Genomic DNA, 24,403 nt, shown 5'->3' with positions numbered 1-24,403 from the left:
AGGGATTTGCTCTTTAGGAAATCACTTTTCACATAAATATGTGTAAAACAGGCCATGTGATGCACGTGGCAATGACACCCAATGTGCAGGGCTGGATTAGCGAATCCAGACTCCCATGGTGGCAGTGGCAGTGATGTCATCAGACTGGATTGTAGCATGATTTTTGCTCTGGTCTGATCTTATTTCTGTCCACATTCTAAGCCTGGTTTTCTGGTGCTTCTATGAGCTAAACTTCATTCTTTTAACAAACTCCATTCTGTTTAATATAAAGCCAGAATTATTTTCTGTTGCTTTCAGGTAAGAGAATATCACACTATTTTCCCACTGCTACTTAAATGCCTGTTTGCATTTCTTCCGCCGACAGTTTCAGAGCAAGATTTCACACCTCTGCAATACGAGTATTCATAGATGTTTAGGCTCTCCTGCAAACTGAACGTCTGCTTATCCGGAATGAGATTCACTCAGTTCCTTTTTCTTTGAAGTTCATGCTGCTTCTCTAGCTAGAAAATTCAGCAGAGTCGGTTTCTTCTCACCCTCTCTATTCGTTCTTCTCCTTTCTTATGCTGCTCTTCATTTCATTTAGATTTTTGTTTTTGATTTCTCACACAGGCAACAAAACAAAACAAAACAAAACAAAACTGACCCCAAAAATAAAGAAATGTAATATCAATGGCAGTTAAAATTCTCAAATTCAGCAGTGACCAGTACTTGGAGGAAAGTTGCATGTGGATGAAAAATATACTGTAGTTCTTTTCCATTGGAAGTGAACATTTTCAGCACCATGTACACATGATTTCATAAAAATGAAATAATAAGAATGCATTGCATACTTCTTGTCCTGTTGGCCTTAAGCTCCATTCTGGCTCCTTTAGTTTGCTTTGCATATTTATACCCTAATCCATTGATTGTAGGTCTTATAATTGGTTTCTCAAAGGAAAATTTTATTTCTTTTGTTTACTAGCTTTTAGGGAAAGAAATGTCATTTTTGGTACATGGCTGCATTTTACTAGCAGTATTGTACACAAACATTAAAAAGTGGTTGAATGGGGAGTCTCTCTAAAAGTTCTGGTCACCAATTACAAATGTGTGTGTGTGTGTGTGTCTTTCCACACCACCAAAAATCAATTCTCTTACACCAGCTGGGTGTCCTACAATTCAACTCAATCCTGACACTGTCTACCTGGAGAATACATTACATCCCACGGAGTAAGAGCTCAGTCCCAAAAATGCCCCCATCCCCACTTCAAACACCAATCACAAGCTCAGGTTGTCACCTGTGCTTCTGACCAACCAGCTATAGCTTGGAGGTTCTAACAACCTGCCCCCCACCCCACCCCCCCGCCCCCGCACTGGGCAGTTAGAGCAGTTCACAGAACTCAGAGAAACATTATCCTGACTGGAGTACCAGTTTACTATAAAAAGATACAACTCAGGAACAGCCAGATGGAAGAGATGAATCGGGCAAGGTATGGGGAAAGGGGGTGGAGCTTCCATGCCCTCTCCAGGTGTGCCACTCTCCCCACATCTCCACGTGCTCTCTGAACCCTGTCCGTCTGGGGTTTTATGGAGGCTTCATTACGTATGCATAATTGGTTCAATCATTGGCCATTGTCGATCGGTTCACCCTCCAGCCCTTCTCCCCTCCCCAGAGCTGTGTGGAGTCGGGAGAGCAGCACTGAACGTTCCAACCCTCTCATCGCAGAGTTGATTCCCTGGCAACCAGCCCCCACCTTTAGGTGCTTACAAAAGTCATCTTATTAACAAAAACTCTGGTGTGGTCGAAAGGGGTTCGTGAGGAATATTAAGACACTTTTATTGCTCTTATGACTTAGGAAATTCCAACAGTTTTAGGAGCTCTGTGCCAGAAATGAAGAAGACTAAATATATATTTAATCACAATATCATACTCTCATTAGTTTCCAATAATTTATGCCTGAAAAGACTGAATCTCAGCGTGGCATAAAGATCTGAAGCTACCAAATAAAAAAGAAAAGTGTCTTAGACTAGAGCCCCTGCTTCCTAGAAAGGCTTCTGAGCAAAGCATTTAATCAAAATTGCTGAGGGTAAGCCTCTGGCACCTAGTTTTAAAAAATTCCCAAGTCGTTCCAATGCACAGCCTTCATGGTGAATCAGTGGCCCAGGAGAAGTTGCTAACACTCTGATGGACATTCTGGTATTGCCTGCCTGGTGTCCCTTCTCTCCTCTGGTGCAGCCATCCTGATCTCCTTCTGGGGATCCACCCACCTCCACTCAGCCAATAGTTCAAAAGGGGCTGACCCCAGGCCAGCTGCTCCAGGGGTAGAGAAGTAACCCAGGCTTAGCGCATCCGTAGTGGTTGGTTCAGGGAAAGCTATCTGACCCAAGCTAGCCCAGTAAGCTCAATTGCAACACTTTTGTTAGAACTGTGGGGGAAGAGATGCTTCCTTCCCTTGGGATGTCATTAGGCTCATGTACTAGAATCCCTAGGATCAGCTGGTGATCAGGAATCACTGGGTCAGCCTGGCATAGAGGATGCTGACCTCAGAATAAAACTCCCTGGGTGAAAGAGGGGGAGAGAGAGGGGGAGGAGAGAGGGAGAAGGGAGGAGGGAGAGTCTAATGCTATTGTTTGAGCCCCTGAATCCATGTGTGTCTGAACTAGATTAACCCCAGGATTTTTCCAAGCTCTGATGTGTCCTAGTCTGTTCGGGCTGCCGTAACAAAATGCCATACACTGGGAGGCTTAAACAACAGAAATCTCGGCTTGCGGGCAGCCTCCACTTCCTGTGTGTTCACAGGACCTTTTCTTTGAGTGTACCCAGAGAGAGACAGAGAGAGAGAGATCTGGTATCTCTTATTATAAGGACATTAATCCTGTTATATCAGGGCCCCACTTTTACGATCTCATTTAACCTTAATAGCCTCCTTGTAGGCCCTGTCTCCAAACATTGTCACACTAGGGGTCAGGGCTTCATCATAGGAACTTTGCGGGGGACACAATTCAGTTCATAGCATGATACAATGAATTCCCTCTCCCTTTTTCCTGAAGGCATTGGGTTGGATTTTCAGTCACTTAATATGACGGAGTTCCAAATGCTATGTAGCCACTGACTTCAGCACTCAACTCATCTTACTCCTGTCCTTACGTGTCTGTCTACCTTCCCAAGCAGACCAGTGCCAAGGGCAGCAAAGCCTTGAGGACGGTAAAGTCCATCTACTGGGCTGGTTCAGAGCAGGGCCTCTAGAGACTTACTGCCTGAATTGGGACTCCAGCTCTGTCCTGTACTTAACTTCCCTCTGTCTGAATGGACTCACCTGTACAATGGAATGGACAAAGTCCCTGCCTCTGGAGTTACCGTGAGGAGTCGATGCATTAGTATTTATCAGATACTGAGAACAGTGCCTGGCGCTGTGCTGCTATAATGTCTGTTAAATACATACATGGACCACATTAAATCTCTGCTCGTTCCTCTAATTGGTGTGTGAATGCAAGTTACCTAACTTTTCTGAGCTTCTTCTTCTTTTTTTTTTTTTTTGCTGAGGAAGATTCACCCTAAGCTAACATCCACTCCCAATCTTCCCCTTTTTGTATGTGAGCCACCACCACAACATGGCAACTGACAGACAAGTGAGTGGTGCAGGTCCACGCCTAGAAACTGAACCCAGGCCACCAAAGTGGAGCACACTGAACTTAACCACTAGGCCACTGGGGCTGGCCCTGAGTTTCTTTTTTCTAATGAGGAAAAAGAAGATGAATTGCTCTCTTTGGGTGATAGCACGTAAAAATTTACTAGAACAGATCCTACATAGTAAACACTCAATAAAGGAGGTGTGAACAAATGGATAAATTGCAATTAGAGAAAGAAGTTCCCCTTTTTGTCTTGAAGTTTTCACTTTGAACTTGAGTGTATTCAATTTTGAACTACTTCATAGATTTATTAGATCCATCTATTTTCGTCTCATAAAAAAGCATCAGTTATCTAATGCTCAAATGTAATTATGTGGAAATGACAGTTGTGCCCAAATGAGACAGAATAATTGGATGAGCATTTGGTAATGGTGCTCTCCACAATTCTTATGAAACCTGTTGCTGAAAAAACACTAGGGCAAAGTACAAGTCTAACCGGAGCTGTGGAATTAACAATTATTTAGATAGGTTACTTTTCTAAGAAACTTTCTGTAATGAAAGAAACCATAGGCTGTCTGTTAAAATTAAACTCTCTGTATTGAAAATAAAGACCAGAACGGCAGAATGGATTGCCTCTTTCTGACTAATTTAGTCAAAGCTGGGGTTATTCACACTCCGGGTTCTACCTGACTTTAGATGAGATTTATATCATGGAATTCCACTTCAAAGAGGCTCTTGAACTGCTGACTTGAGTTATGAAAAAAAGATAATTGTGTGATTTCGCAGCTAGGTTCACATTATAAATTAAAATTTTCCACTTTGCCCAAATTGATGAGTCTCAGAAGCAGACTTCTCTTTCTTATTGGGGAAATGGATTCTTGTCCCAAATAGACTATGAACGTCATTAGAGTTTTTCTTTCCAATTTGCACTTTAAAATTTTTCTGTTTTAAAGTTATTCCTATGAAAAGTCAAACAATAAAGATATGTTTAAAGAAAAAGTTAATAATCTTCTATCTTCCTCTTCCCCCTCCAGTCTTTTCTGCCTAAGGCACAAATGTCATCAATGTATTCCCTTTTCTATTGAAAATGGAGCCCTATTGTACACAGTACTCTGCATTTTGCTTTTTGTTTTTGGTTATTGGTATGTGATGAACATCCCTTCTCCAGGACAGCACATGTAGCTCAAACACATTCTTTTCATAGCAGCATAATACTTCAAGTAAGCATGCAACAGAATTTATTCACCAGGCCATTTAATTGTTTTCAGATTTTATTTTATTATTTTTTTTGTCACCACAAAGAATGTGTCAATAAATATGCACATGTTCTTACGCTGACAAAACATGAAATGAGATTTCTCTAATATAGAGTTATTTTAGGGTAATTTCAAGGTGCTACCATATTCTGTCAACACAGTAAAATAATGACCTTTGTTGACAAGGGACTTTGATAATAAAAATAAAATAATGTAAAGAATAAATTTAAGTAATTTAGGTCACAAGTGATCCCATTCACTTTTGCAACATGGTACTTGTTTTACTCAACCTTCGTAAGTTATTGCTGGATCTATGAAGAGGGCCATAGGGTCTCCATACTCACTTGAAAACCTTAGGAGTTTCTCAGGTGCAGTTCCTAGAGCCACACTGGTGGGGATCACACGCGTGTGCACAGTAAAGACTCTGTCGCCCACCACCCAGAGATTTGTATTCAGTGGCTTTGGAGTGGGGCCCAAGTAGCTCCAATTTTCAACAAAAAGTTCCCAGGTGGAATTCCCCGGTGAAAGCATTGGAGTTTGCAAGCTTTGGACTAGATCAGGGCTTAATCAAATTTGGCCCTCCACTTGTTTTTATGGCCTGTGAGCTAAGAATGGTTTATACATTTTTAAAAGGTTGAAAAAAAATCAGAAGAAGAATAACGTTTTGTGAGATGCAGAAATTACATGCAATTCAAATTTCAGTGTCCATCGATAAAGTGATATTGGAACACAGCCACACCCATTCATCCCGTATCATCTATGGCTGCTTCTGCGCTGCAACAGCAGTGTTGAGTAGCTGCCTCAGAAACCGTATGGCTGCAAAGCCAAAATATTTACAATCTGGCCCTTTACAGAAAAACTTTGACAACTCCTAGACTAGACGATCTCTAAGGTCCCTGTCATTTCTGAATGTATTGTACTCATTGTATGGTATTTACCTCTTTCATATGCAAACACCCTGCCAAACCTTAGAGCTGATGCAGACCCATGGAGGTACAAAGTTTGCGTGAAGGCCAGACACCATGATGAGTTTCTCTTTACCAGTCCCCTACAAGTTGGGAGGTGAGGTGAACAACATATAATCAATTATATATTAGCACAATCAGAGAATGACTAACACCTGCGATAGCTAACACGTGGCACATTCTATGTACCAAGCCCTGTTTCAGTGTTTTCCACACACTGACTCACAGTATGCTCACAACTCTATGACACAGGTACCATATTTATCCTCCTTTTCCAGTTGAAGAAACTGAGGCATAGAGAGTTTAAGTCACTTACCTAAGGACACCTACTTATAAGAATAAGTGTATATAAGATATATAAATATCTTATATATATAAATATAAGAATATATGGAAATTTGAACTGATGCAGTCTAGCTGCAGAGTCTGGGCTTATAACCACTAAGCGATTCTGCAAGCGATAAGGTAAAAGTAGTTTGAAGGTAAAAATCACTGTGGTTGAACTCGTATCTGAGTTCCAATTTGAGACAGGAAAGTGGGACACTACCCTCTGATGAGCATTACATGACCTTTTTACCCGGGGACACAAGGTCAAACATCCTTAGGGCCAGTTGGGAAGGTCAGTGAATGAAGAAAACTGCCTTCTCAAAGCATAGTTCCTTTTCTTTCTTTTGCAGGATACGGAGTAAGGCAACTGGTAGCTTCAGGGCAAAGAAACTATCACGTGTGAAGCTAGAGAGGGCATGCCCCATGGACAAGGGCCTGCTACTCATCTCTAGCTTATTGCTGACATGTAGAAATGAGGGTAATTCAGAGTTTTATGGTGTAATCCCCCAATATTTAAGAGTTCAGCAATTAATTCAAATATTGGAAACGAACAAGTAAACAAACAAAACACACTGTCTGGGCCAAATAAAATCCTTCAAGCCACCAGTGTGCGACCCATGCTTTAGCTCTGTCCTCTTTAGGCTAAATCATCTTAATTTCAAACCTTTCCAAATGGAGCTCCAGTCTCAGACCTTTCATCAGAATCATGGCTGCCCCCTGAACCGGTGCCGAGCTCTGCAGTCATCTGTAGTTGAGGAGAGTCAGAAGTGCCTTTCAGAAGCTGGAGTGCTACCTGGCAGATAGTTATGCTCTGATCAAGCCTAATGCCCTCCTCATGTATGTTCTAAGAAATGTCTGCTTTCTATTAGGAGACAATCTTTCCTGGGACCGGTAGCATCGATAAGTGCTTTTCCTTAATGGAAAAGCATGTTTTCATAGCTTTTCCAGGAATATCTTTGTGCTTTTAATGGAACTGTAATCCATTCCTTTATTTAATCTTCAATCACACAATGCTTATTTCATTGAATATAATGGCTTATGCACATTCACTAATGGCCCCCAAATAAAAGACCTTTTTTAAAATTTGAAAGTGCTTCAGTGTAGAGTACACAAGGAAAAGCACAAAATAGAAAAATGCCAGTTGTTTAGTTGAACTGAAAAAAATGTTTGGAGGACTGCAAACTTGAGTGATAAATCACTGTAATAAAATAATTAAAAAACATTCGTCATTTTGACAATCTGAAATAGTATTTAAATTGTTCAGAGATTTTACTAAAAATCTACCTAAAGAACTTTTAGATCCCATAGGAAGCGATATTTTATAAAACAATATTTTAAAATATTTTCCATGAGACTGTATTCAGAAAACTAGCGCCTTAAATGGAATTTCAAAATCAATCAAAATTTATTGCTCAAATTTGACATTTATGTGCTCTGGTTGGAGTTCACAGACTCTGCACAAAGTAAGCATTATTTTGAATATTTTCAGTTACTTTAATATATAGTGTCATAAATAAGGGACAAGTTGTCTTCACAGGCCTGCCTGGGAGTTTGGAGTATGAAAAAGATGGCACTTTGGCACTCAAAAACAAATCTCAAATGAAAATTAAGTGCTTACATAGAAGCACAAACTGGACACTGAATTAAGAAACGTGGAACTTTATAAGACATCAATTAAAAAGTATCACAAAGCACTAAATACAATGTGGTATCCTGGACTAGATCACGAAACAGAAACAAGAGATTAGTGGGAAACTGCTGAAATTTGAACAAAGTCTGGAGTTAGGTTAATAGTAATGTACCAATGTTGGCCTCTTAGTTTTCACAAATGCACCATGGGAATGTAAGATATTCACATTAGAGGAAAGTGGATGAGAAGTATATGGAAACTCTACTTTTGCAAATTTTCCATAAGTCTAGAATTATTCCAAAATGAAGTTTATTTGAAAAATCACAAAACAATTTCTAAGAGTATTAATCTGTGCCCTTAAAGCATCCAACAGAATAGGGTAGGCTGATAAAATTCACATGCCATTAAGTGCCATTTGTGTAAGTGTGTGCGGGTGGAGTGTGTGTATGTCAAGTAGGTAAGTGGGGATGTGTGAGCAGAGTTAACACACTTTGATCTTTTCCTCAGTTGACAGCCCTGCTCAAAGTTTAAAGCTTTTTTTTTTTTTTGAGGAAGATTAGCCCTGAGCTAACTACTGCCAGTCCTCCTCTTTTTTGCTGAGGAAGCCTGGCTCTGAGCTAACATCCATGCCCATCTTCCTCTACTTTCTATGTGGGACACCTACCAAGCAGTGCCATGTCCTCACCTGGGATCCGAACCCCGGGCCACCAAGAAGCGGAACATGCGAACTCACTGCGCCACCAGGCCGGCCCCCGCTCAAAGTTTAAAAGGACAGAAATGAGGGTGTGAGGTGAGTTCCTAAACATTTTATTAATAAAAATATATATTAATAAAATATTAATTATATATTGAAACTTCAGAAATTCTTCTCTTTATCACTGTGTTAAAAAAGATAGGTCATCACAATTGGACAACTTTCAACTTTTGATTTTTTTCAACAGTTTTGTGCCTCTTTGTGCTATCTTCAAATACATACCAATGAAAATGATTATAGTTTGTTTCCAAACTCTATAAAGTACAATTTTATACTCATTTCTATCCCGTTATCAAAGAGACTACATTGTGATGGGTTTCCTTTTTGCTGTAGAGAACAGAGGCATTAATGAGGTGGAGTAGACATGTCAGCATGTTAAAATAAATTTAATAGGCCCGCTTTCGGGCAGGATGTAGTAGGTCATGGCAACCCAACGCTTTCACTGCAACAACCAAAAAAAGGGCAAATAAACTAAAAAAAAGAGAGTATTTTAAAAAATGTTGGAGAGTAAGGAAATAGCATAAAAATAAATTCCAGAGAAAGGAGAACCACTTTCTGAAATAATGTGGCAATTATTGGCCATTATTTTCCTGAGAGTCTGAGGATTGATCTCGACTGAGGTAGAGAGATTCTGCTGGGGAAAAGAGATCCCAGCAAATCTTTTAGCTTTCTTGTGGGACTAGAAGAATCTAAAAGAATCATGAAGGATCTCAATGGTAGATGATAACATTGGAACATCTGAAATGCAAGTAGAGAGTCCAGACTTGTGCCAAAAGACATTTTGATATGGCTGAGATCTCAAGAACCAGGATTAGGTCATACTGATCCAACTGACACAGGTTCTATACAGAAACAAAGGGTGGAGTAGATCCAAGATTGCCAATTACTTCTACCTCATCATCTCCTACGACCCCAGCAGCCAACCGTGTTCTCCCTCCACCTCTGCGCTAGCACCAATTCATGTGTCAAAAGTTCCAACAAACGGAAACCATCAGCAGAGCGCCTCCAGCTTCAGTGGTGATGGTATGTGTGAGTGAACCAGAGCGAAGGTCCTTCCTGCAGGCTGAAGGAACCTCAGACAGAAGCACAGGATGCGCTCATCTACAGATTTACCATTGGGTGCTTAGACGATCTATGTTCCACGAGGAAAATGTACGCCAGTTGTCACTATGGCTCCACCCAAGATGACTTTAAGACCTGATTACTGTGTTAGGCCTTCAGCCTTCTGAATTAAATTGGTATAACTTTTTTCTTTCTCAATAAACATGAATTATAGACATCCGCCTTGAGGGATCCCGAATCTTTCATTTATGTATAAAGCGGCGTTAAGGAATAACAGTAGCAGCTCTGTGCTGCAAACCGTGCAAAGGTAATAGAAAGAAAAGCAGCGCTGCATGTCGTTAGGGATTCAAGACTGGGATCTTTTCTTGATGAATTCAGTCACTAATTTTTTTGTTTTTAAACTCTATTATTCTTGGCATTATTCCAACGTGCATTGTTTTACAAAGACATGAAGGGAATGCCAAATTATAATTTTGTGGTGCGCTTCCAAATTCTAATTTCGTGGTGTACTTCATTTGTCACCACAAAAGAACCCCTTAAACCTGAGTCAACAGAAAGATTTGTTCCTGAGCCCGCTAATTTTAATGAAATTCAAGAATTAAAACTCAATGTCATGACCTTACCAAATATTTTATTCTCTTTATTTCATCCTCATCTTGATGTATAATCAACCATATTTAACAGTTCGGGGTTTATTTATTGAAACGAAGCAGATATATGGCACATGATTTAATCCTTAAACAATTTCAGTTTGGCCTGTTATTCAAGGCATGTGCTCAATTTAGAACGGCTTCTGCTCGCTCCAGTCTCTCTCTCACATGTTCAGTGATTAAATACTTAGATTTATATAAAGTTCTCGACACCACAATAAAAAAGGCCACATCTAAATGAACTGCAAAGTGCAATAAAGGCCTCAGAAAACCAAATATGATCTTGAGGAACATTGCCAATATATAGGAAGACAGTATTGCATACATTTTTATTTTGTTTTGTTTTGCTGACTACGTATACTGGGTTCTGATAAATGAAGTCATATGTTCTAAAAAATCTATCACAGTAGACTAGTTTTATGTGTATCACATTATTTTGTTTAATGAAAGCCTCAATTTGAATTTTGATATAAACAATTAATAGGAAATTGGGGTCATTTCAGGAGTTAATCTGTGGCAAGTTCTTATGGTTACAAGGAAACATTTAATTTATACACTTTTATTCCTATAAAAATTTCTAATAGAGGAAAATAAAACACCAAACACCAATAAATGTAATTTTAATATTAGTTGCAGATAATTTTTAGAATCAAGTCAATCTTTTACAGCAGCGTAGGTTCCTCTGATACTCCCTTTCACAACATCCTGTTTGTCTCCTTCATTTTATTTGTTAAATTACAATAATTAATTATTGTGTAATTTTTGATATAGTGCTTTTCCTGTTACATTCAGAACTCACAGGGGCTGGACTATGCTTTATTGTTCACTACGCTCTACTTACTATTTAGCCCAGTGTTTAAAACATACACACACTCAACAAAGATGTGATCGTGAATAAAGGATGGAATGATTTGCTCCGGTGGGGGGGTGAGGGGCGCAAACTATGGTTCAAACCCAGCCTGTGCGAGCTTGTTACAGCCCTCAAGAATGGTTTTGCCATTTTTAAATGGATCTATTTTTCAAATACTTATAAAGTACCTAAATAGTAACCTCAATTTTGCCTCTTGGCTTGTTAATTCTAAAATACTTACTATCTAGCTCTTTGAGAAAAAAGTTTTCCGACCTTGATCTAGACCAGCACTGTCCAACAGAACTGTTGTGATGATGGAAACGTTCTCTATCTGTGAGGTCCGATAGGACAGCCACAAACCACATACGGTTATTGAGCACATGGTATTTGTCTAGTGTGACCAAGGTACTGAACTTCTAATATCATTTCATTTGAACAAATTTCAATAATCCCATGTGAGTAGCAGCTGGTGTAGTGGGCAGCAGCAGCTCTAGAGATATGAAAGAATAGATCTCATGTAAATACAGCAAACAATTACTTAGAGATCAACTACATCCAAGGAAAAAATTTAAAAATTTGTGCTAATTTTGCAGTTAGTTGTCCTCTCTGGCAAAAAAATAGAATAAAAAGTAAAATAAATTAAATAATGAACTAAATAATCTACCGTGAAATTATCTATCTACCAAATTCATTAAAACAACTGATGTTATGACAATACTTTGAAAAGGTCCAAAGAGAAAAATTAATTCATTTAATAGTTACACAGAAACTCATTTCAAATAAGTGGTGGTGTTTCATTCTATGAACTGTGGATGAGAAAATAATTATTTTGGATAAGGCAGATAATGTTAATGTTCTATTAACAAATAAATGAAGGGTATTGCTTTTATGAAGATTTTAAAGCTTTGCTTTGCTTTATTGAAGGAAACATCACATTTTTGCAAGGAAATTCCTGAAGTACATAGAATCCTATTAAAGCAAAATGTTCTATAGTGCAGTAGGAAAACATTAGAGAACATAAACAAGTAAAAACAGTGATATAACCCGATAGCATCCTCAAGTAGTTAGCACTAAAGTAGGTATTAAAATGGACTGGGAAGTAAAGATTCAAATTACAACGTGAAGTTTACAACACCCACACCCACACATGATTTCAAGTCTTTAAGTTGAGAAGCACTTAAAAGGAATTCTGAATTAGGTGCTATTTAGGATTGAAACTGTTTGCTACTATTATCTATAACACTTAAAGTAAGTAAAAAAATTTAAATATTAGAGAATATTTCCTTTTCTTGCTTATACTGTTTCTGATGCATCTGTGTATGAAATAATATCTCCCTGAGTAAAACTACTTTGGCTGCCCTCTTTTATTTCAAATGATTTTATCATTAGGGAAAAATTTGAAATCAAGGCGGACAAATAATCCTTTAATGCTTTTCCTGGCTAGTAAGTAATTTGTCAAAGCAATCCAATTTCCAAATAGCATACAAACTCAGTAAGACACTGAGCCAATGCATCTGTTCCTCTCCGTATTTAGAGCATGCACAAATGCCTTTCATTTTGGGGGGAAAATCCTGAGATTAAATTCTTTAAAAGGACAATTCAGCTCTAGTAATAAAATATTGTTTATATTTTCTCTCTGATAAAACTTTAAGATTTCTTTAAAAGTCAGGTTTTTTTGAGATATACTTTACATGCAATAATATTCACCCTTTATGAGTGTACAGCTTAATGAATCTTGACAAACATAGAAGTTGTATCTTCACCACCCAAATTAACATATAGCACATTTTCATCACCCCGGAAAGTTCCCTCGCCCCTCGTTGTATACAATCCCTCCCTTCACCCCAGCCCATTGGCAAGCAGTGATTCTACAGTTTTAACTTTTCTAGAATGTCATATAAATAAAACCATATGGCTTGTAGTCTACTGTGTCTGGCTTATTTCACTAGCCACTTAGTGTTATGCTTTGGAAATTCATCCACGTTGTTCACTGCTTTTTGTTGCTGAGAAGTACTCCGCTGTATGAATGAATATACCCCAATATTTTTATCCATTCTGCTGTTAATGGACTTTTGGCTCTAGGAGTGAAGTAACTATTAACATTTGCTGTGTGGACATATATGTTCATTTCTCTTGGTTAAATATCTATGAGTGGAATTGTTGGGTCATATGGTAAGTATACATTTAACTTCATAAAAATCTGCCAAATTCTTCTCCAAAATGGCTGTCTTCTTGGCGTCCCCATCAGCAGTGTATTAGGGCTCCAGTTTTTCTTCATTGTCTCCAACAGTTAGTATTATCAGTCCTTTTAATTTTAGCCACTCTAATGGGTGTGTAGTGGTATCTCCCTGTGCTTTTAATTCATATTTCCCTAATGATTAACGATGTTGAATATTTTTACATATGTTTATTGCCATTTGTGTATCTTCCCTGGTGAAATCTTTGTTCAAATCTTTTGCCTTTCTTTTTGCTGAGTTATCTTATTATTTATGTTCTCTGCACACAAGCTCTTTATCAGGTATGTGCTTTGCAATTTTTTTTTTGTTTGTTTACCTATCTGTGGTCTGTCTTTTCATTTGCTTAACACTGTCTTTTGAATAACAGACATTTTAAATGTGATGAAGTCCAATTTGTCAAATTTTTTGCATATGTTCATATTTGTTTTTTGTCCTAAGAAATCTTTCCTTAACCAAAGCTTACATTTTTTTGTGAAAAAAAAAATTTTTTTTCCCAGAAGTTTTTTAGTTTTCACTCTTATATTTAGGACTAAAATCCATTTCAAGTAATTTTTCGTATGTAATATGTGATAAAGGTTGAGATTCTTTTTTTTAAAATTTATTTTGATTTCCAATTATTAGCACCACTTGTTGAAAAGAGTATTTTATCTCACTGAATTGCTTTGGCACCTGTGTCAAAAATCAACTGACTAAATACGTGTGGGTCTCTTTCTGAACTCACTAGTTAATTCACTGATATCCTTTGAAAAATACCACACTGTCTTGATTACTGTAGCTGTATACTAAGTCTTGTAAACGTTTACATTTTAAATAAATACAGTGAATACTGACATCCTTCACAAACCTAAGTGCTCCTGAAGTGGCTGTTTATGGCAGAATGTAGGAAGGGGCTTGTACTGATTTGGAAAGATACCGTTCCTCCGAGATGGAAGAGTTCCTACCCTTGGTTGTTACTTTCAGTCGTCTGTTTCCCTGTTTGCACACACTGTGGGTTTACTGAAACCAGGGGATCCGCAGAGAGAATTAAGGGCATCCATGAGCTAGGATCCTGCAGAAAAATTACTTCTTTATTTTCACTAACCTCCAACTGAAATTGAGTGTTTCTTTCAGTTATAGATGTGGACAACAAACCTTAGTAGTATTGGCTGCAGCTGAGACTCCGTTGTCAATGGAAGGTACAGATATTTTCATATCATATTACAATATTACATACTTCATATCATAGATATTTTCATAACATATTAGTTGTGGCTATCTTCAAATATTGTTCACATTATTGTTATGTCAAAATTATAGTAGTTTTTAGAACTGTTACTTGATCTTGTTATTTAGTGAGTTAATAAACACATTTATTACTAAATTATTGTTTTTACAAACTCTTTTGGAGAACCAAATAGAACTTTTCAAATGAAAAATAAAATAATTGAAATTAAAGTTACAGATGAAGACAAGCATTGCTTGTGAAGTGCACTTTGGCAAGTTGGGAATGTATCAATATCCTGTGGAACGACTGCATTTTGGATTTTTCTCTTTTGGATTGTAGCATGAGAATCTCAGTCATTCCAATCATCTCTCCAGAGGCCCCAACATTTTAGATTAGTTGGGCTATTCACGCTTTCACAAAGCTCTGCTCCATAGTATGTATGTGCCTACCCTGGACCTTGTTTCAGAAGAGAACAATTATGACAAGGAATGGGCCACCATTTCCAGAGGGCTGTTTGTGATAGCTTTAAAAATAATTAATAAATTAAAAAATCATGCTACGTAAAACAACAAGAAGAACGAAAACCCTCTTTTGGTAACTAACTCAACATGGACTGATTTCCTTTGTCATATTATGCATTTCACTATGTATTTAAAAAAAATCATTTGAGAAGGGACCTACAGGCATTTCCAGACTGTTAACAGTCTCCAGCACAGAAACGGTTCGCCACCCATTTCCCAGACCTTCTGCTTGGGTCATCCTCCACCCTCAGACGCTTGTTGAAAATGTCATTACAGCTCCAGTTTAGAATATTTCAGTATTACCAGCTTTGCTTTATTTCATCTTAAACTATACGTAATATATAATAGAAGATGTTATACAATATGACATTATATTAGTTCATTTCATTAATAAACCTTTGTTAACCATGAAACTTGACAGTGCTCGAATCTGGAGATTCAAGGTGTATCAGATGGTCCCGCCTTTGAGGAGCTTAGGTCCGGTCCTGCGGGCAGATGGGCAGGGAAGCAGAGCACGCGCTGTTCTTGTGCTCTAATGGGCACACGTCGGGTGACCTAGATGATGTTTTTACCCTTACACTGGGTGATTGGTGGAGGTGTGGGCAGAATATCAGCATATGCTTCCCACAGGAATTGACACATAGCAGGAAACCTGGAGAATAAGGAAGCATTCACTAGAACAGGAAGAGACTATTTCACACAGAGGAAACAAGCGCAAGCATCAAACTCAACTCTGCCGGAAGTGTGGGGCAGAATGGCCAAGGGTGGAATTCTGCACTGTCTGCTCCCCAGCTCTCCAGGGTGTGTCAAGGAAGATGATCTCAAAATGCAGAAGCCAAAGCCTGTTCCCAGTCTTGATCAGAATATTCAGCTTGCATTTACCCTTCTATTCTGACAGGCACAATTTCTTTCTCTCAGACCCTTTTTTCCCAGAAGCTGTTAGGGGCTGCAGAGCCCTTGGCCATGGAGCCCTTCCGGCAAGGACCCCTCCCTCTTTCCTGTACTTCTTTCCTCTTTCCTGTACCTCCCTCAGCGTCCTCTGCCCACTGAATCTTAGTGCGCCTCCTCGGCTTTAGCCAGTTCCTTCATTTCTAACCTGGTGGGTGGCATACGACGGTGCACTTAGGCGCCCTGGTACAAAGAGTACGGACAGTTGAGTACAGACTCATAGCCCCGATTTCTCCTTCAGCCCTTTATCGCAGGGGACAGAGTCTAGGGCAGTGGAGGTCCTCTCCCACCTGGATTAAATGAGTCATTTATTACATCCTAAACAAAGATTATTACTAAGAGACATTCCTATTTAAACTGTCCTCGAGCATTTCCTCAAGCCAGCCAACAGCAGGGCCTGCTCAGCTAATTAGGGACTAATTGACTCTTTAGCACCGTTATCAGCTGTGACAGAGCTCTTCCTGCCTGTGTCTGCCAGGGTCCTGGGACCATTCCTCTAGGATGGGCTCCACTTTCGCTCTGTCAGGATGTAGATGGAGCCAATTGCAGCCGCACATTGCCTGGTATTCTCACTAAGGTGGAGGCGGGGGGAGATGAAAAATCTTTCTGTTTTTGAAGGTTTCTGTTTAGTTCAGGAAACTGTTTCCTCTTGCTCAGTTATTCTTACAGGAAACAGGCTGCCTACCTTTGAGGGGTTCCTGCTTCCAATCACTGAGGTGACATTCCACTTTCTGAGGAAGAGGATGGCGCCCTTTCTTTCCCTCTATAGGAGGGCTTTTTTTTCTTTTCTTTTTCAAGGGCATTTTTAATAACGACCATAAAATTTCATGACTTCACTTACCCAGCATTACTTTTTTCTCTCAGAGGCGAGGCTAGTTTTTGATCCATGAGGGATCAGTGTATTTGTTGCCTTCCTTCCCTCCACAGCATGTTCTGAATGCTTCCACTTTTAGGCGTAGGACAAACAGTAAAAATGATGTATTTTCTGTCCCTCTAGGTCGAATAGAGGAATCCAAAAGTTTTAAAATTAAGTGCAATAAAGTGACATTGATGCTGTCATAGTCAGCTGTACAGAATATAGTTGGGACATAATAAAAAGACAGTGATTTAAATGTGGGGAAGAATCATAAATATTGAAGATCAACATCGGAAAGTGTTGACGGGAAGAGAAAGGAACTTTAGCCTTCCCACAAGAGGGATAAGTGAGAGCAAAGTCCAGATGGAGGCAACAACTGGAGATGTTGTGGGAGTCACAGAAGGTCTGGATAAGTTGAAACTGGGGTTAGATGCAGTGCAGCAGAGATGATGCTGAGGAAGTAGCCAGCCGAAGCATCATGGAGGATTTGGATGCCATGCTAAAGGGTTTGGATTTTCCTGTAAGAAAATGGGAAGGCCACAGAAGAGTTATAAGCAGGGGTAGGAGATCAATGCCAAGGCATCCAAGAGGGTGGTTATAAGGCCCTGAACTTAGAGAGTAGCAGGGGGACTGGAGAGAAGAGGGAGGGGAGAGAAAGAGGTGGAATGAATATGATTTAAAGTTCAAATGGGTTGCAAGGAGAGAGAAGTCTAGGGTGAATTTGGTTTTCAGCTGAAAGTTTCTTTCACTGAAAAAGGAGTATTAGAGGAAAAGTAGGTATGACAGGAAAGTTTAATTTTAGACATGTTGATTTTGAAGTGCCAGGGGAATGCCCACTGGGAGTGGCAATGTCCGTCAGGCATTTGGATAAACAAGTCTAGCGCTCAGGAGAGAGATTAGGAGAGAAACCTAGCCTAAAAATTAAGATTTGAGCATCATCAGATACAGGTAGTTTTGGAAGCCAAGACCATGTACCTTAGAAAGTTTGTAGATTAAAAAAGGGCCAAGGTCAGAACCCCCGGTGGGAAACACTAATATTTAAAGGACAAATAGAGAAGAGTATGCAAAGAAGACTAGGAGGGTACAGATAGTGGAAGGGGAAAACTGTAGGAGCAGTGGCTCCTTTGGCTTCCGGGAAGCAACTCTTGGGGGTCAAACGTCCCTTCCATCTCTCTCAATCTATGGCCTTTGTATTTCTCTCTCTCTTTTTGGCTTTATCTCTTCTCTCTCATGATCTCTTCCTCTGCTCATTAATAGTTTCTGACCCTTGTAATTTTGGCTTTACCTGGTCATATATTGCTTCTAGAATCATCCATCCTGAGAATGAGAGAATCTGAGAGGTCTAATTCTTCTTTTTGAGCCAGGTCACACCAGGGATCTCAGCTGCCATGACCAGGTGTGGTCCCATCACCTGTGGTCCTGAGAGTCTTGGGTATTAAACATAGCTGGCTGAGTTCACCCCTTTGGCAGGAGATACGGGCAAGGAGAAAAAATTGTGGCTAGTTAGGTTGAAGGTTAAATCTGTAGTTTAGGAAAGCTTAAGGATGGGAGTCCTCAGCAGTGGCAGACTCCAAAGTATGGTCAAGAGAGTCCTTTGGATTTGGTGATATGGATGCCAGCTGGGGCATGTGCCAGTTGCTGGGATGGGGGGGAAGCATCTGTTTGCTGTGAGTTGGCAGTGAATGAGGGAAGGAAGTGGAGACATAGAGTTGTGGCTTCCCCTCAACCAGGGTCTTTACCTCAAACTCTATAATATAAAGGAAAAGAAGGGGGGTGATGTTGATACCTTCTCTTGCCCTTGGCAAAGGGCACTGAAATTTACTCTGCAAAGTCTTTCTCCCTCACTCCCTTCTCTTCTCTTCTCACTAAGAGTTAACTGATAACCAATTACTCCCGCAGATCCTGAGATCCCCCAAAGTAATCCCATAGAAAATCAAATGTAGAGTACTGTCTTGGTCCTTTAAGACTGCGAAGACTCTGCTGTTGAGTGCAGCTCAGCAGGGAAAGCCAGGCTGCTGGCAGAGTTGCTTCACAGCATAACTTTCATTGGAGTGATCTATGATGTTGATCTGTTTACAGGGGTTTCTGCCAGCTCTGCATTCTGGGGTGGCCCACCCAGCCTGCACTCTGCTCCTCAAACTAGCTATGGCTGTGGTGTCATGGGCTACTTAAAAGATATCTTAGAAATCATTGACTCTATCTCTCTCATTATAGAAATAAGGAAACTGAGACCTAGAGAGGTGAAATGATTCGTGCAGTGTCACATATCTTGTGGCAACACCAGGAATAGAGCACAGGCTTCCCAATTCAATATTTAATGTTATTTTTAAAAATTGTTTGAGTGTAATTATTTTCTCACTAATTTCTTAATATCCTGCCTATATCCATTATATGCTCATAACCAGAGTTCTGCCTTTGAATGAGGCTGACAAGCCAGAATCCTAATCTAAGTCAGGTTCCAGTCTGCATTTGGCTATCCTGGCATAAGACCTCTCATTACTGGGTAATCAGAACACAGGATCTTATGCGAACCTTATCTAACACCTACCTTTATACACTTTCTTGATTTTTGTAAAAAAATGACAAACTGTGGCTAAAATTTTGTAGTCATGAGGTTCCTCTCTGTTCCCGGGGAGAAGGAGAACAATGATGTCATGAAAGAGTACTGATCTTAGAGTCAGAAAACCTGGGTCACCTTGGGCAAATCATGTACATTGCTTTGAGTTCCACTGTAGAGTGGGAATATTTTACTTATAATGACACAGGTATACCAATATACTGTGGAAGCTGAGAAGAAGAAAAAATTAAGCTTGCCAAGGTCAGCTGGGCAAGATTTCCAGAGAAAGTGACATTTGAGGAGGGTTGTGAAATGTGAGTAGAGCACATCAGGCAAGAAGGTAAGGAAAAGGGTTAACTTGGGTTCAGCGTGCAACATCTACTACCTGGGCCGAGGTAATCATCATCAACAGAGAAAGAAAGCGACCATCTGAGGCCTCTAATGGCCTCTGTTTGAATCACCAAAAACTTGGAATTACATGCCTTCATCTTGTCATTCTTCCCCAAAGGAGAGAACACTTGCCCCTCCAGCCTCCTTCTCATTCATTCTCCCACTGCTGCCATCTTTTTCCACTGAGGCCTTCTGGAAATCCTGCTTTAGAGAAAACCAACACCCTGTTCCATCCCCTTTTTCACCAAACACCTACTTTCCTGAAGCTAGGCTAAATCTCAAGGTATTATAGAAGTAACTACTTTCCTTGCCACTCTCTCCACTACAGGATGATTATTTTTTCACACAACATGGACCAGGAGGAGAGGCTTGGGAGGCTGAGTGGAGGAGAGAGGGGTTAGCTTTCTTCTTGGTCCCCATTGTTGCTCCTCGTCATTAACTCTCCACTCTTAAATAAAGAACCAGATTTGAGGATGGTAGTTAGCCATAGCAGTTGCCATCATTTATCTTCTACCAAACTCTCAATAAGATTTAGCATTTGTCTATCGTCAACTGATGTTATTTTCCTAGATAAACTCACTGAATAATAGTTTCTTTCAAGCACTATTCTCTCTCTAGACATTCTTCCTCAGTAACCACTGGAATACTCATGATTTAAACAACTATTTACAGATCTTGAGCTCAAACTTTCTTATTGGTTCTAGGTTGTACATGGATATCTTCATCATTTGGGTGTTCCGCAGACACAGCATATCCAAAATTGAATGATAATCCTAATTCCCAAGCAACCCCTTCACCTTTTGTCCCTCCTAGACCTTCTTCCTGAGTAAATGTCACTACTACTCAGCTAGCAACCCAAGCTAGAAATTTGGGGGGAGGAGAACAGTAAGTATCCTAGATGTCATTCTCTCTCTCACCTACAGTATCCAATCAGTAACCAAATCATGATCGTTTACCTCGATTCATTTTTTTCTCTATTTCTACTTTCTCTGCCTTAATCTAGGCAATATCACTTTTCATTTAAGTTTCTGAAATAGGCTCCTAACTGCTGTCTCAGCCTTCAGCTCAGTCCTACTCTGATCCATCCTCTAGCCTACAGTCTGAGTGATTTTTCTAAAATAGAAATATAATGACATCACTCTCTTCTTAAACTCCCTCAATGACTTCCTATGCCTTGAGAGAAAATCTACCTCTTTAGCATGGCATTCAAGATCTTCTGTGCTTAGGACCCTGTCAACCTCTCTGGTCTTATCTCCATACTCACCATTCACATTGGTCTACTTTCAAGCCCCTACTAGCATCATGCTATTTCATGTTTTCACAATAATTGTTGCTAATATTTATTGAGAGGTTACTAGATACAAGGAATTCCATTAATTGATCTATTCCTCTGACAAGCCCATGTGGTCAGTTACTGTTTTTCTCCCAGTTGACACATGAAGAAACTGAGGCACAAGTAAGTTAAGGAGTCCAAGCAAGGTCACACAACTAGTAAAAGACACAATTGGGATTTGAAGTCTATCATTTTCTCTCTAGAATCCATTCTCTTAACCACTATTTATACCTCTATCAAACTCTTCTTTCTGGAAGACCCTTTTTCTTTCTTCACTTAACTTACCTCATACTTACCCTTCGTCCACTTAATATGGCTTCTGCTTCCATCACAACTCTGAAAAATCTCTCATAAAAAATATCAATGATGAACTCCAAAGGGACTTCTTCCCTTCTCTACTGACTTGATGTCTCAAATGCTTTCAACCATTGATCTCTCCAAAGGCCCTGAAATAGCCTTTTTCTTAGTTCTTGTGATGACATTCTCTTGGTCTTTCTGCTTTGTTTCTGAATGTGCTTTCTCAGCCTTCTTTGTTGTTCATCCTTCTCTACAGAACCTTCATATTAGAGTTATTGAAGATTCGGTCCTAGTTCCCATTCTTCCCTCCCTTTGCTTTTTGTACTGAGTGATCTCATCCACATCATAGCTTCAATTTCCATCTGAATGTTGGTAACTTCTAAATTTGTATCCAGGCTTCCTCTTTGTTCTACAGACCTTTGCAGACCAGTGCTTCTTTAACATCATATGAATTTCTCAAAAGCATCCTAAACTCAATATGTATAAAATGCAATTTTCAATCTTCTCTCAAATATTGCTTTTCAGTGTACCCTAGCACCACCTTTCCTCTAGTCAAACAATCTAAAATCTGCTATAGCCCATCTGCCAAAGAGCAGTAGGAACATAACAGTAGTCAGAGTTAGATTTATTTCACTTACTGCAGCCAGGGGGAGTGCACTTAAGAGGAACTGGGGGTTGTCTCAGTAAAAAAGTTTTCAGGAGCTTCTTATAAGACTTGGGCTTGTATTCCATGGTTGTAGGGAGGATTTAAAAACATGGGGTCCAGTTATGAATTGGATGTTGTCAGGGGCTGGGGAAATTCAATCACTGGTCTTACTTTTTTTATATGTAGGCAGGATGATTAAAGTGGGCCTGGAGTAGTCACTGCTAAAAAGTGGCAGTTACGTGTTAGTTAGAAGAGAGGATTTTGAGAATGATCTTGTCTGTCTTTTTCCAAACAAGTCATTGAATGGCCTTGTTTGAACACTATATATAATTGTCATTTATTTTGAGTTTTAGCATGTCAAAGTTTTAGCTAGGTAATTTTTTGGAAAGTGCCCTTAACTCTCAGCTTTAATTTTTCAATATAAAAAATGAAGCAAATATATACTATTTTGGGCAGAAAATTCAAAACCAATTTACATATGATTTTAGTTGTACACATTTTGCTTCATTTTAATAATGAGACATTTTCTAGGTTTCTGTCTAAGAATAATATAAATATTATTCTGGCCATTTGCAAAAACAGTTCCATCCGACTGGTAGATTAGGGAGACCTACCCATTCAGAGGCAGGGCAACCAAGAAACCCTCAATTGCTTGAGGTCTGTAGGGCTATGCATCCACCAATATCTTGCTTTCCCCCAGAGGAAACTGAAAAAATGAAAGAGCAATACAGAAGACTCTCAAATAATCAAGAGGTAAGACAGTATCTGTAGTGGTTAAGTGGTTAGACTCTCAAGTCAGAACGCTTGGATTTGAATCTTGACTTTACCATTCCCTAGCTCTCTTCCTGCCTATTCCTACTTGGAGCAAGTTGCTTGACTTCTCTGAGTCTCAATTCCCTCGTCAGTAAAACAGCAGAAGTAATATAGTCCCTTCCTCTAGGGATTGTTGTGAGGATTAAATAAGTTAATAAATATAAAGTGCTTAGAACAGCACCTAGCACAGGGTAGGCACTCAATAAATATTTAGCTGGCATTATTGTTATAATCCATCATGTCATTTGGAGTTTAAAAAACCTTTTAAAAATTGAGTAGTTGCCAAGGACACTCTGTATGAATGGTATGTATGTGTATAAGAGAAATATAAAGTTGGAGTGACCTCTAAAATTTTTTAAACAGATCTGGTCATTTAAGAAGACTCCTTCAGAGAGCTGCTCAGATGCCAGCACACTTGAGAATGGAGAATCTGGAATTATGTTAACATACTGGAACCTTCCATGGAGACTGCGATGGTGAAAGAGCAATTTGAATAGTAGAGTTTCAAAGCTGTCAAAGAAATTGATGATGTGTCCCTGCTTGCCAGGAAGGGACTTGTACAACACCTTTGAACTGAACAGAAGAGGCCAATAAAAATGGAACTTCTGGGGGGACTCCATGAAATCTATAACTGAAGTGGCCCCATTCTTCTCTTCCTGTCAAGCTAGCCATTCTGACATCTATTAACTAATACTGTAAGTGGGGTAAAATTTTTTTGATTATGACATCTGTTTAAATTGGCTTTCTGTGTCTGTTCATAATTTCGCTTAGACTATATGCTTTTAGCATTTACTAGATTGGAGGCAGTTTCTAGGGGCAGGAAAAAACAGAGTTTTCAACAAAGATTAAGTTATAGGTTTTTAAAAATTCACTTGTGTATTTTTGGAGGGTATATTTGAATTGTTTATTGGCACAGTTATCTGGCAGACTTCAGTTATCTGAACTGATTTCTGTCAAGTTATTAATAGATTGCTTGCCTGTGTTTCCCTGTATTTTATATATAAATATCTAGGCAGGAGAATAGTCAAGGTTTGCAGTTCACTGTCATGAAGCTGTCTGTGTATCCTATGTTTAACCACCTATGATTTCCCAAGCTGGCAGCTTTTATGAGAACAACTAAATTCAAGGTCCTATATATTTCTTTCAAAATGCAAAATTTGGCCCTAGCAGTTTCAAAGGGGTTTGAAAAAACAGAGCTCCTAAATAGTAATGTATAAAATGCACTTAATTATATAATCAGCCTTTAACTAGCAATCCTACTTCTGGGAATATATCCTTAGAGGGTAAATAATTGTAGAAAAGAATCATCCCAAAGGCTCAAAGGCATTCACAGAAGTCCTGAGTGCAACAGCAAGAGGTGAGAAACAACCTACAGGTTTAACAACAAAATAATGGGTAAATGGAACATATCTCATTAGGATGGATTCTTACGAAGTCATTAAAAATGATCATCCTGAAGGCAGGTATAGCATCATGGGAAAATGCTTCTTAGATAATGTAA

The 24,403-nt window shown here is 39.2% G+C and overlaps 1 protein-coding gene and 1 long non-coding RNA gene across 2 annotated transcripts in view; one reads left to right on the top strand and one right to left on the bottom strand.

Moving 5' to 3' along the window:
* The first annotated feature begins 1,303 nt into the window (after positions 1 to 1,303).
* LOC138921242 (uncharacterized) lies at positions 1,304 to 24,403 on the top strand. Its single transcript, XR_011433666.1, has 3 exons — positions 1,304 to 1,466; positions 14,448 to 14,512; positions 23,266 to 24,403. It is a non-coding gene; the product is annotated as an uncharacterized lncRNA (long non-coding RNA).
* Positions 15,354 to 24,403, bottom strand: part of METTL25 (methyltransferase like 25) — a 120,883-nt gene continuing 111,833 nt past the window's right edge. Inside the window, exons 13-15 of the transcript XR_011433661.1 lie at positions 18,152 to 18,327; positions 16,852 to 17,384; positions 15,354 to 15,714 (exon numbers count right to left, since the gene is read on the bottom strand). The gene's annotated coding sequence lies outside the window, so the exon portion shown is untranslated. The remainder of the gene's footprint in view (positions 15,715 to 16,851; positions 17,385 to 18,151; positions 18,328 to 24,403) is intronic.

Source organism: Equus caballus, chromosome 28 (genome assembly GCF_041296265.1).
Source record: "Equus caballus isolate H_3958 breed thoroughbred chromosome 28, TB-T2T, whole genome shotgun sequence".
NCBI lineage: Eukaryota > Metazoa > Chordata > Mammalia > Perissodactyla > Equidae > Equus > Equus caballus.
Note: the sequence above shows the minus strand (reverse complement) of the source record. Positions and strands in the feature narration are given on the sequence as shown.